At 34.5% G+C, this 12,354-nt stretch overlaps 1 long non-coding RNA gene across 1 annotated transcript; it reads right to left on the reverse strand.

Moving 5' to 3' along the window:
• Positions 1-2,590: 2,590 nt before the first annotated feature.
• On the reverse strand, positions 2,591-8,228 carry LOC145120766 (uncharacterized). The gene is made up of 2 exons (XR_013714352.1): positions 7,570-8,228; positions 2,591-2,763 (listed from the first exon to the last, which is right to left on the reverse strand). It is a non-coding gene; the product is annotated as an uncharacterized LOC145120766 (long non-coding RNA).
• Between the last annotated feature and the right edge of the window lie 4,126 nt (positions 8,229-12,354).

Genomic DNA, 12,354 nt, shown 5'->3' on the forward strand with positions numbered 1-12,354 from the left:
TAGACCCATCCAAAATAAAACATAGCTGATCAATTCTATGTGTAGTCTTGGCTTGGCCAATGTACTATTAAACTTATTTAGGGTACTTAATCTAAAATTTTGATTTTGTGTGTTTTTTATTATGTTTTGGTTTTGTACAGCAAGACTATCAAATAAGGATCAGTAAGGTGAAAAGTACCGGAGGGCAAGACCATTTTAGCATATAGTCGTTCTGAAATCCAGCAACCCAAACGATACTCTAAATTAGTCACATCTCCCGTAAGTAGTCTATCGGTAGTGTATTTTACTAATATTTTTAGTTATAGATCTAAGGACAAATATTTATAGATTATATGTCCCTAGGTTATAGTCGTACTTCCTAAATAATTACTAATTCGCTGCAACCCTTAAGCTCTGATACCAATCTGTCACACCCTCGTCCTGGTGGTAGAAACACCGAGCGGCGCGACGTTCCAAAATGCTGGCTTATGGAAGAGGCTTTCATATTGAGTTTTTCCTTAATCACCATCCTCTTTGGTAGTCTGAGAGTTGTCCGTACTCTTTGGCTTGATAGTCTTTTATTTCCGTTGGTTGACCTAGGAATACATGTGATTTTGAGAGGGTCAACATAATGTTGGTGAGTTCACAGGTTTGGTAAGCGTGAAAATACTTTGTCGAAGTTGTTAAGTTAGCACTCATTGTATTCTCAACCTAAGTCAGCGTGTTAGGTTAAATCCTAGTGTTTTGGTAATGGGATTCATATAGTTTAATGACTAAATCTGAATCCTAATTTGGATATAATATGTATATTTTTACTTGTCACTTTAGTTCATGGTTAGTGTTATGATAATATTGTCCTAATATTCCTTTTATCGTACTGTAGGCACTACTTCTCAAGGCGTTCCTCAAGATTAGTGGATATTTAGTTTAATAAGTGTATTCGAAACTCGTTTCATCGAGTTTGAGTATACTATCACTACATAATGTATAAGTAGTATATGATAGTTTAGTTTTAGTTTAACAAAGTTATGATGAGTTCCTATAATCGAGTTATGGCTGTTGATCCCGAAAACCGCGACACTTCATCGGACGTCGCTATGTGTTTAGAAAGTTATGCCTGCTTCGACTTGTCGTCATATTGTAGTTATCAACCACATATGGGAGTGTCAATTCCGTATAGATCTGTACATATCTCTCCCACTCGCTTAAGATTTAACGATTATAGGCTGGGAGCTAGCTGGAAATCTATCAGCGTGTTGATGAATCGTGTCTCATCTAACTCTTGTTGTGGGGGGCTCCCTTGGTCTGTCGTGTTGTTATTCGCGTCGTATTTATACGGGTTTACTTATTATATATATATATATTAAAAGAGGGTGGAGTTAGCTACAGTAAACTCCACCTCTTTTTTGTCCAATCAGATTCTTACGCTTCGCACCGCTTTCTCCTTTATTCTATCATCGATTCCCACTTTTCCAAAAACTCACCGACTCCAATTCTATCATCCACCGATTCCCCCTCAGCTTGCTTTCATTCACCAAAAAACAATCTTAGATTTCGTTTCTAAACCCCCTGAATCACTTCCAATTGTAGAAACTCTGGTATGAAGGAATTGGTAGCCCTATTGAATGGCTCTCAACTGCCTTATTTTTTCCATCGATGAGAAAATATTCAATGGTGCCGACTTTCAGCCACAACCACAACCATCTTCAACCATTTTGTTGGTTTTCTATTCTGATCTTCAGACTTCAATTCTTTGCTTCCAACTCCTCCCGTTAGCTGGTAACAAATCGCAAGGCAACAATGTTTTTGGGTTCCCGTGGTTGACCGATGGAAACCAATTTCGATTTTGGAATCTAGTATGACAAATCGCTGATGATTGTTACTGATTTTGAATTTTCTATGCGATTGGTGGTTGGGTCGATGTCTTGCACCGGTACCGGTCGAGAAGAAAACCTCGAAAGCTTCAACGTTTCCCCACCACCACAGTCACCGGTGCTACTGAGTGGATTTCTTCTATAACTTTTCTTCTAGGTTGTGCTTCTAGGGTTGATCGATTGTTACTGTGTCACTCGCTGAACCTCTCCATCCAAAAATTGGTAGTTTTTAGCGTTTTACTTTATATGATTTACTACATATCCTTCTATTATCGGATTTTCTTTCTACATGGATCAAACTCATTTGTAAAACATTGCAATTAGTAGTAGATATTTAACAGTCTATATATCATTATGCTTTTGTGGTTACTATTCAGTAACTAACAAAAGTGTTTGTTATTCTGACAGGAGAGACTACTTGCTACCCGATGATCAATGGTGGCCTTCAAGAACTCAACTGGTTTAAACAATCTCATGGGTCGTGGTTCATGGGAGATTATATTAGTGAAGGTAAACTTACATAATGACAGGAACATGTCTTATTCCTATGTCATTATGTCATTATCATTATTTATGGTTTTATTCTTGTCTTATAACAGGATGTAATTCCATTTTGAAAACTAACATTTAACTGTATCTCTTTATTGTCACACCCCCGGCCGTAGCGGAACATACCTGGCTGTACGACTAAGTTCATGGATCACAGATAAACTGAATATATAACACAAGTACAACAATAAACAAAACAAAATTTATTTTCCATCTTGATGTTTGAATACATGGTTCTTACAGATAATAGTATAATATGTGAATTGCCTTAAACAGGTAGGCGGACATAATAAGAAGTAGTAAACTAAATTTCCTGAGATTCCTGAAATCCGTCGTCTGAATTTGCTTGATTACTGATTTCCTGAGAATACATGTAGTTTTGAGGGTCAACACAAGGTTGGTGAGAGTCACAGGTTTTCTGCTAGCCGCAGTAATAATACTCTTAAAAGAGTTTCAAAAAGTATTTTCTTTATAAGTAAACCATGTTAAAATAAGCTTTGAAAAAATCAAAACAGTGTCCTGACATAAGTAATTTCATGCTTAAAACGATTTTTAAACGAACCAAGTTTAGAAATTGTAGTAAGAGAGAGAGAGAGATATATATATATATATATATATATATATATATATATATATATATATATATTCGAGTTAATGTTTATATTGGGTCCTATAACCGAGCTATGAGACTTAAGTATACCCGACTACAACGCTTCATTGGACTTTGCAGCAAAAACTGTAGACACCTATCACCCGCTTCGATTGATCAGTCGAGGTTGTAGCTAGCAACCACAGGTGGGGATGTCAACCCCGTATAGATCTATACATATGTATCTCACTCCTAAGATTAGCAGTTATAGTAGTGTGGGTATGGTAAGTGTTTAGAGTCAGCTAATGAATAACGTAGCGTCTCACTAAAAAGCCCTTAACAAAAAAGTTTGTGAATAACTCTCAGTCCTAACTTACTTGTGGGTAATTTCTAGGCGTAATGAATTTCATGACATCAAGTTTATAAAAGTCGAGTATGTTGGACTTGTGTGTAAAGTAGAAGGCACTAACTTTTATATCGAAGTATGTTTCTTTTATAAACTTTATAGTAAAAGGCATATGTTATTTCATGACATCAAGTTTATAAAAGCCGAGTATGCTTGACATGTATGTAAAGTATAAGGCATTAGCTCTTATAATGAAGTATGTTTCTTTTATAAACTCTACAGAAAAAGGCATATGTTATTTCAATAGTTGTATAATTCTAACAACATAACATACTAGGATATCGAAGTTTAAAACGATATTGTTTACTTATAATATATAAGTGTTAAACAATACTTTTCAACTACAATGCACAGACAGGGGCCATACATAAAACACCGGAGGGCAGGGCCATTTTGGCATTTAAGCTGTTCTGAAATCCAAAAACCCTATGCGGCCCTTCAAACCAGATTCCCCGTACCGTAAGCAGTTAAAAGGTATTGTAATAACATTTTTGTATAATTTATAATACTTAGTACATGTATTCTCCCCCAAAATAAGTAAATACAAAAGAGGTGCGGTAACACTCACCTCAAAGCGTGTTTGTCGAGTGGTTTTGAGAATGGATGCAAGAACCGAGACGTATTGCCGTGAACACGATACTCGAGATAAATTTAGTTTCCTAAATAAAAATTAACATAAATTAATATGTGAAGGGTATTTGGTATTTTGACTAAGTATATGATTTAATTAATAAATTCTAAAGTTTTATTAATCCAAAATTTATTTAAATAAATTTTATTTAATATTTTCCAAAAACTTTAACTTAAACCAAAATTTTATTTAATAATTTCAAAAATAAATTTATTTAATCTAAAGTTTATTTAATACAAAATTAATCAATATTATACAAATAAATTTATTAAATTGTTATATTAAAAATTTGGATTTATTTGAAAGAGTTTTTCATGGGTTTTGACAAATTTAATTGAAGTTTGATAGTTTTGGACTAATTTTGCAAAGGATTCTGAAATGAGGGGGAAATCTAATTAACTTATATAAGGTTTTATGTCATTTGGACTAAAATTGTTATAGTTTTAAAGGTTGGGTAAAATATGTTAAATGGTAAATGAAGTTTGAACAGTAGTGTTTTAAATTACACAGGAGGTTATACCTCCTAGTCGTCCGTCCGATGTTGCTATTGGCACCCGATTTATGGGTCAAAAACTACCTCGGTCAAAACAATTTTGACTTTGGTAAAATGACTCAATTGGATGAGACTTGTAGATAATAAATAATTTTATTTTATCTATGGTGTCTTGATTTTCTTCCTACCCCATCAAACAATCAATTTATCAAAGATTTAATAATTTTAACATTTTTACCCTTATAGTTAACTCATATTTTCAGTTTATGTTTTTTTCTATTTTAAAAAAATTACTTTCAGTCCTTCTTATTTCAATTTACTATATATTGATATTTCAACTTTTCATATATATATATATATATATATATATATATATATATATATATATATATATATATATATATATATATATTTTAACATTTTTACCCTTATAGTTAACTCATATTTTCAGTTTATGTTTTTTTCTATTTTAAAAAAATTACTTTCAGTCCTTCTTATTTCAATTTACTATATATTGATATTTCAACTTTTCATATATATATATATATATATATATATATATATATATATATATATATATATATATATATATATATATATATATATGAGTAAATTACACAAATGGTCTCTCTGATTTGGGGTAATCTACGAGTTTGGTCCATAAATTTTTTTGGACGGTTCCTATTATATCTTTTTGTTGCGCGTTTAGTCCGGTCTAAAAAGACTGTTATGCCCTTATTAACTATTTTAATTAATTTTTTATTCACAAGTTATTAATAAAATTAAAAGATAATAACACTTCGCACCCCTCCCATTTATCTTCATCAGCGTGCAATTGACCACCACCTTCTTAAACTCCTTTGTCTCCCTCTCTCTTCTCTAAATTATTTATATATGGATTTTTTATTTAATGTTTTTTACTCACTTTTTGAATATAAACAAACGAAATATGATATTTTTCGTATTAGGCAAAAACTAATAACTATATTTATATTTATGGTCCTTTAACTTACCTTACATTTACAATAAATACATTATCGTTATTTCAGTGCGGTGTAAATGTATTTATTTAACATATTTTTTAGACATCGTTTCGTCCATCCAATTTTCAGATATTTGGTTGGTAATGTTTCAATTTATGCACTTGAAATAATTTTCAAGGAATTTGAACAAATTAAATTCCTTGAAATTTGTGGATGTCAAATGCGTACTAGATTAATTACCGAGGACCATCAAGAAGACAAGAACCCAACCATACACTCTCTCTCACCAGAGATCACTTTCTTTAATCAATCGTACACACCATATCTGCTAAGAAATGTGTATCTATTCCAGCCAAAAATCAAATTGAGATCAAGAAACACATGAATGTTGATTTACAAGAATCGCATCCAACGCATAGAGTTTTGTCACTTTAACGTCACAACATATCATAACGTTTTAATAGATGAGAAATAATGTATAATGCTCGACTTGATACATATATTCCACCGAATGCGCCACGTAATAATTGTAATCTTCATATAGTTGATGTCTCTGATAATTAATTATATTAATTTATATATTATTAATATTACATATTTTATTGTTAATATTAACGTATTCTATGTAAAAATCAATCAACTAGGTGGGACCGAGACAACCCCTATCGGTTAAGGAATAATCGTAGATCAATACGAGCTTAATCAATATAGAAATCAAAACAAAATATTAATATGAAAATAATCAAAGATAAATAAAAATACAATAATTATTATTGTTTATAACAAATCCATTTTTTATGTATAGATAAATAACAATACAATAATTATTATTAATTTTTTGTCTTTTTCGTTACATCATTCGTTTATGTGTTTTATTTTTTTATTCTGTTTTAAGATGTTTTATTGTTATTTTTAAATGAATAATCTTAACTGTTATGATAAACAACTTAACAATTATCAAACTAACAATTATATTTTAACAACGATTTGTTAAAAGAATAACCTTAAATAAAATTCACCGCTTATTAATACCCATTAAGTATATATTGTCTGAAATAATAAAAAATTCTCTTCGCATTTATTTTAACTGGAGAAATAGGATTCAAATTAAAATAGTAGGGGAGTTTTTTAGTATTTCAGACAATATATACTTAATAAGTATTAACAAGTGGTAGATTTTATTTAAGATTTTTCTTTTAACAAATAATTGTTAAAATATAGTTGTTATGACGGCATAATAGTTGTTTTTTCTTATATTTAAGATTATTCGTTTAAAGAGTAACAATAAAACATCTTAAAGCTGAATAAAAAAAGTAAAGCATATAAACGAATGATGTAAATGAAAAACATATAAAAAATTAAATAATTATATTTGATGTTTGATACTTATCCGGGGTTCTATTTTAATTTGTTTATTCGAGCAAAATATATTAAAAAAACAATATATAATGTGACCGAACAAAACTTAAAAGAAATATATTAAATCGTATATTCGAATATGACGTCAAAAATATTAAAAGATTTTTAAATCCTGAAAACAAATATGATTAAATAAAGGTGAGAATAAATAACAATATGATATATATATATATATATATATATATATATATATATATATATATATATATAATAAAATAATAATAATAATAATAAATTGTTAGAAGAAAATGAAAAAAAAGGAACTAATAAGTTATTATTTTTATATGAAACAAGGACTAAAACTGTAATATTCATAAATCTGCAATCTATTAATTTTTAAACTTAACGACTGAAACTGTGAAACAGACTAAAGCTGAAGGACCATTTCTGTAATTTATTTTGAAAAGTGGACACGGTTACAATCTGTATACAATCATTACATTTCTAATTACTTTTTAATTGAGTTTTATATCAATGGTTTTGAATCGGTGGTTTTGACTTTTTATTTGGGTGCCTTTAAAATCCTCTGTGTTCGTCACTATGCACGAAAGAAGAAGGAAAACAAAAAAAATGGTCTTGTGATTCCGCTGTTACGATCGACAAAGGGTTGTACCAACGAGTAAAGGGGTGTTTGGAGCAGGCTTACCTCAACAGTGGGTGGAGGATGGCGGTAGCACAAGGTGGCAGTGACGGTGGTGCTGTGAAGATGGAGGGAGTCCAGCAGCCTCCTGCTGCTGGTTTTTCTTGGTTTTCTGCTGAAGACGACGATAAATGAAGGTGGGGGACGTCACAAAGCAGTAACCCACCAACAATAGGGGTAGTGGAGGGTTGTTTTGGTGGTGGCAGCGGGTGGTGACGAGGTGGCAGGGGGAGTTCCGAGGGCTTGTTGTCTTCGGTTCTCCTTCTGTTTTCGAGCTGAAACTGATGAGGGGAAGGGCTAGGGAGGTGTTGGTGTGGAAGGGAGGGGTTATGAGGGTGGTGTAGGGTGGCTTTTGGGTGGTGGAATGGTGATGTGTTGGTGGAGTTGTGTGGTTATACCGAGAGAGATATTGGAGAGAGTCTTAGAGATAGAGAACAAAACTGATGGTTGTGGTGTGTTAAGAGCTCCTAATGCACTCTATTTATAGTGCAAACACCCACACACACTCTTGTTTGATGCCATACTCTCAAATCACATCAATAATCATGCTTGTACCCTTTTAGATGGAGTGTAAGCAAGAGGATAGAGGTAAGGGATAGAGATAGAGCACGTGGGAAGGGAGATGGGAAAGCAAGGAATCTGATTTCTTTTCTCTAGCAAGGACATTTATGCCCCACATGAGGTTACACCCTCCTTAAGTGTTAAAAAACACACCTAAATGGGTGCATAAGTGTTAAAAAACACACCTAAATGGGTGCATCGGGATCTGAACGTCGAGAATTTTTTTCGAAAATACCGTTAGATAAAGTTTAATTCAAGGATTCTGGAACATCAAACAAATTAAATTAAATAATAGACTATCGTATCTTTTGCATACAAACTCTGTTTTGGACGTTCTTTATATTTTCGGAAACAGGGGAACATATACTTTAATATTTTAATATTTTCTTTGCTCAAAACTGCTTAATACAAAATTTCAGTTTTTCAGAAGCATTAATCGGTGTTGAAGTTTGAGTGATTTGATTCAGTTGACAGTTTACATATTTGGATGTAAGGTATCATTTGAAATCTTATATTATTTAAAATAAACTCATTTATTTTACTTTAGATGCACTAAAACTGAATGAGTTAAATTACAAACAGATTTACGATAATCTCGTCGTTCGTAGTCTATGCCTTAAATTTCGGGATGTCACATTACCTCCCCCTTAAGGAAATTTCGTCTCGAAATTATTATGTTCTAGGCTACTTTGTGTTGTTATTAAGTCATTCCACTAGTGGAGGGAGCATCGCTGAACAGGTGTGGGTACTTCAGTTTCATTTGATCCTCGCGTTCCCAAGTAAAATTCGGTCCTCTACGAGCGTTACATCGGACTTTTACTATAGGTATGCGACTTTGCTTGAGGTAATTTCATCTTGTAAGCCACCGGACCAACCCTTGCCAGGGTTTCGAAAGGTTCGATGTAACGGGGGTTTAGCTTTCATCGTTTTCCAAATCTGATGACGCCCTTCTATGGAGCAACCTTTAGCAGGACACAATCTCCTACTTTGAATTTCAATGGTTTGCGCCTGTTATTAGCATAGATCTTCTGTCGACTATGCGCGACTCTTAATTGTTCCTTTATTTGTATGATCTTTTCCGTCGTTTTATGAATGATCTCGGGACCAGTGAGTAGATCATCTCCAGTATGATTTTTAGCTACTTGAGTACTCCAACTTCTGCCTAAATAGCAGAGAACGGCACTTGAGTCCGTACAGGGCCTCGAATGGAGCGGCCTTTATACTGGTGTGATAGTTGTTGTTGGTGCTTCCAATTCTTAACCGCTTCAATCTTTGTAGGATCGTCATGAATCCCTTTATTGCTGACCATATGACCGAGGAATTGAACTTCGTTAATCCAGAACTCACATTTAGAAAACTTTGCATAAAGTTTCTCTTTTCATAACAGCTCTAGAATTAAACGCAAGTGTTGGCCATGTTCTTCCTTGGTTCGTGAGTATATCAATATGTTGTCGATGAATACGATCACGAATCTATCCAAGTAGGGTTTACACACCCGATTCATAAGGTTCATGAATACAGTTGGTGCGTCGGCCAGTCCAAATGGCATAACCAGAAACTCGTAGTCACTATATCTAGTTCGAAATGCCGTCTTTGGAATATCTGCTTCTCGAACTCTAAGTTGATGGTAGTCGGTGCTTAGGTCGATCTTCGATTAGTAGCAGAATCCTTGTAGTTGGTCGAATAGGTCATCGATCCTCGGTAGTGGATATCGGTTCTTGATGGTGAGATTTTTCAACTCTCGATAGTCGATGCACATCCTGAACAATCCATCCTTCTTTTTGACAAATAATACCAGGGCTCCCTATGGAGATAAGCTTGACCGAATAAAGCCTTTGCCGAGAAGTTCTTGGAGTTGACTGGATAGTTCTTGCATTTCTGATAGAGCCAGACGATAAGGATATTGTGCCACTGGTGCCGCACTCGGGATCAAGTCAATTCGGAATTCAACCTGTGTAGGACTGGAGGTACTCCAGGTAGATCTTCTGGAAATACGTCCGGGTAGTCGCACACTTGCGGTATGTATTTGATTTCCTTAACCTTGTCTTGCGTATCCACCACATGGGCCAAGATGGTGTAGCATATCTTCTGTAAATAATTCCTTGCCTTCATGTAAGTGATGAAGCTTAGGTTCTTTCCTGCCTTGTATCCGTAAATCACAAGGGCTTCGTCGTTTGGTAAGGGTAGTCGAACGACTTAAACATATGTTCGATAGGGTGATGTCCAATCCATTTTGATGATCATATTCAACTTCCATTGGTCATAGGCATTAGGGTGACGTGAAAGACGTGGTTATTTCGGGTGAGAAGGCAATTGGTGGGTATTTCTAAAGTGTTTTCTAATTGGTCTGATTGCGATTTCTATTCTGTAAGTTTTATTAAGTTTGCGGGATTTAGGTTTTATCGTGTTTCTAAAACTATGGTCAATAAAGCTTATACCGTTATCAGTATCAAATCATACGGAAGCATAAATAGTGTTGATGTGAAACGTACCAGTAACTACTGTTTGTTCTTGGAGAGCATCTTCAACATTGATCACAAGTGCACTTCCATGGACACCATGATTCTTTAGTTCCGGGCATTCCTTTCTAAAATACACTAGTTGATTGCATTTGAAGCAGTTACGACTTCCTCCGGCCGTAGTCGTTGATGTTGTAATGGCTGGGGTCTTTCTGCAGTACCTCGAGATGTGACCTCTCCGGTTACATTTATTGCAGATTATCTCCCTACAATTTTCGACGTGGTGGAAATTCCATTCAGTACAATGCGGTAAAGTCCCAGAGTAGGACTTGGACGGAGTGGGAGTGTTTGAGTTGTGGATAGTCACAAGTTCTGATTTGGGCTTGAGGAGTTTGAAGTTCCTTTTGGACTCTTCGTGGTACTTCCGTTTCTTACCCTTTTCCTGGTTCTGCTCCGTCTGTTGGATTGTGGTACTCGAACGGAGATATTGTTCAGTCAAATGATAGGCCAATTGTTTAGCACTTTCAAAGGTAGTCGGTCCGAATGCAACAACCAGACCTTGAACTGGGGGATTTATCCCTAAAATGTACCTTTCCATTTTTTTGTATTATGAGTTTACTATACCTGGGCAGAGGTTGGCAAGGTAGTTAAATCGGGAGGTGTAACTAGTCACCTCTGACTCTTTCATAGAAAGCTTCAACAATTCTTGTTCTAGGGCCTGAATTTCTTGTTGAGGACAATACTCCTTGATCATCATTTGTTTCACGGCTTCCCAAGAAATGGAACAAGCTTCATCAATTCCTATAGACTTGGTATGCTTATTCCACCAAGTCAGGGCGGAGTCCATTAGCGTACAAGTGGCAAACTTAACACGGTTGTCATTAGCACAAGAGCTGATACGGAATACTTCCTCCATCAACTCTATCCAACGGGATAGAGCAATGACTCCTTCCGTACCGAAGAAGGATGGGGGTTGGTAGGCTAAGAAATCCTTGTACGTACAGGATATAGGGTTGTTTTTGTTAAAGACTGGAATACCGTCATTACTTCCACCGTTCACGGAAGATTCGTTTCGGGCAGCCTCATACGTAGCTAAGGCTATGGCAATCCCTTGTGCAATCATGGTTTGCATTAGTGTTGAGTCCATTCGAAATGTTGGGTGAACTCGCGGATTCCTTAGAAGGCCTTTATCCTAAACGTTTTAGAAAAAGACACACTTAAGTTGTTTATACTACTTAATAATAAATAAGCATGTAGGAATTATATTGCATGAAAGTGTATTAGTATACTTTGTTCTTAGAATCCCATAGATTTCCAAATTATAGAGTGAGATTGGCTCCTGAAATCCTACCGATTTCCTATTGATAAAGGAAAGGTGATTGATTTGGAAATCCTCCCAATTTCCAAATGATAGGGAGGGAATTGAAATCCTTAATATTGAAATCTTTATCATCTTTGGAAGAGAGAAGTTTGGAAACTATTGAATGATTGATTGAAAACTTATGGGTTTCTCTGCTACGAGGGTAGCAAAGTTATCGGTTCTTCGGATTTAGGTGAACTAGGAAAATCTGAACGTTATCCCAGATTTTAAGTATTTTTATGATTTAGAATGTATATGTTGTTTTGGGATTGATAGAAGGTTTCTAAGGTACTAGGTATCTGCAACGAATCTTAAGAACATTCTTCAGTCTCTAAAACTTTCAATAGTTGTAGTCTGTCAAACTCCTTGCCCAAGGTTCGTTGTGCACGGCCCAACAATAAATAACATAGG

The sequence above is a fragment of the Lactuca virosa genome, chromosome 6 (assembly GCF_052849685.1).
Source record: "Lactuca virosa cultivar CGN04683 chromosome 6, Lactuca_virosa_CGN04683_v6, whole genome shotgun sequence".
In the NCBI taxonomy this organism is placed as follows: Eukaryota; Viridiplantae; Streptophyta; class Magnoliopsida; order Asterales; family Asteraceae; genus Lactuca; species Lactuca virosa.